Here is a 1580-nt window from a genome sequence, read left to right as displayed (position 1 = left end):
GGCATTCCTTCTGACACATCTAGCAATACCAGGGTAGCTTTTGATGCCCTTTGGATTTCATCATATTGGGGATGGCCTTGGGGGTGAGAAAGTCTGACACTCTCATTGCAACCACTGAGGTGACCATGCTCAGGAGAAGGGAACCCTGCTGACTGGAAGCGGAAGTCCACCTGGATTTTTTTTTTTGTCTTTTGATACTAGGTCTTGCTACACAGTTCAGGCTGGCCTTGAGCTCACTTTGTAGCCCACACTGGCCTTGAATTCACAACAATCCTCCTGCCTCAGCCTCCCAAGTGAAATTAACTTCCACTCAGTCATGTGCATTTAAAATTTCCCTTCTTTTCGTGAGTGGATAGCTCACTTCTTTTTTTAATGTTGAATACTGTTGCATTGTCTGAATGTCTCATAGTTGATCCATTTAGCTTCGGAAGAAACTTTGCTTGCTTCCAAATTATTGGCAATCAAGAATGACCCTGCTATAAACATCCTGTGTTCAGATTTTGTGCAGATACAAAGATCAGTTCATTCGAGTAAATATCCATATTATGATTGATAGATTACCTAAGAGTATGTTTCCTTTTGTAAGAGACCACCAAAGTGTCCCCCAAGTGGTTGTGCTACTTTGCATTTCCATCAAGAATAAAGGGAGAGTTCCTGCTTCACCTCCAAGCCAGCATGTGGCAGCAGTGTTAGTGTTCTGGATTTTGGCTCTAATTCTCTGATGTGTGGAGTGGGGTCTCCTTGCTTTAATTTGCAGGCTTCTAGCAGCACCTGACACTGAGCGTCATATGCTGCTTATTTGCCATCTGTCTTTGGTGAAGCATCTTTTCAGCTCTTTTGCCTATTCTTTAATTGGGTCAGTCATTTTCCTATTGTTGAGTTTTGAAAGCCTTTTAAAACAGTGTTTTAATTTCTTTTTTTACATACGATTTTGAAAAAATGAAATCCAGGTTGTAGAGTGTACGGCAAAGGATGGAGGAATCCGAACCTAAAGGAAAGCGAGCTCGCATTGATGAGAGAAATGCTGCGGGAAGCCGCTCTGAGGCCGAGGATGAGGACAACGAAGAATATGTACCCTACGTACCTTTGCGACAGCGCCGGCAACTACTGCTGCAGAAGCTGCTGCAGCGAAGACGCAAGGGTGCTGCCGAAAAGAAACAGCAGGAGTTTGGCCGTGCCAAGGGAGATGAGGACGACATCCCGCTGGGCCCTCAGTCCAGTGTCAGCCTCCTGGATCAGCACCAGTACCTCAAAGAGAGGGCTGAAGCCCGCAAGGAGTCTGCAAAGGAGACTCAGTTGAAAGAAGAAGAGAAGATCCTGGAGAGCGTGGCGGAGGGCCGAGCGTTGATGTCAGTGAAGGAGATGGCCAAGGGCATCACATATGATGAACCAATCAGGACCAGTTGGACCCCACCCCGTTCCGTCCTGAGCATGTCTGAAGAGCGGCACGCGCGAGTACGGAAGAAGTACTGCATGCTGGTGGAAGGAGAAGCTGTCCCACCACCCATCAAGACCTTCAAGGAAATGAAATTTCCTGCAGCCATCCTTCGAGGCCTGAAGAAGAAAGGCATCCTCCAGCC

General features: G+C 47.0%; 1 pseudogene; it reads left to right on the top strand.

Annotated features, from left to right (window-relative positions):
• The first annotated feature begins 972 nt into the window (after nucleotides 1-972).
• LOC102027653 overlaps nucleotides 973-1580 on the top strand; it is a 1985-nt pseudogene continuing 1377 nt past the window's right edge.

This window comes from Chinchilla lanigera, unplaced genomic scaffold, assembly GCF_000276665.1.
Source record: "Chinchilla lanigera isolate Chin_1 unplaced genomic scaffold, ChiLan1.0 scaffold00021, whole genome shotgun sequence".
NCBI classification, from domain to species: domain Eukaryota; kingdom Metazoa; phylum Chordata; class Mammalia; order Rodentia; family Chinchillidae; genus Chinchilla; species Chinchilla lanigera.
This window is presented reverse-complemented; position numbering and strand designations above follow the sequence as displayed.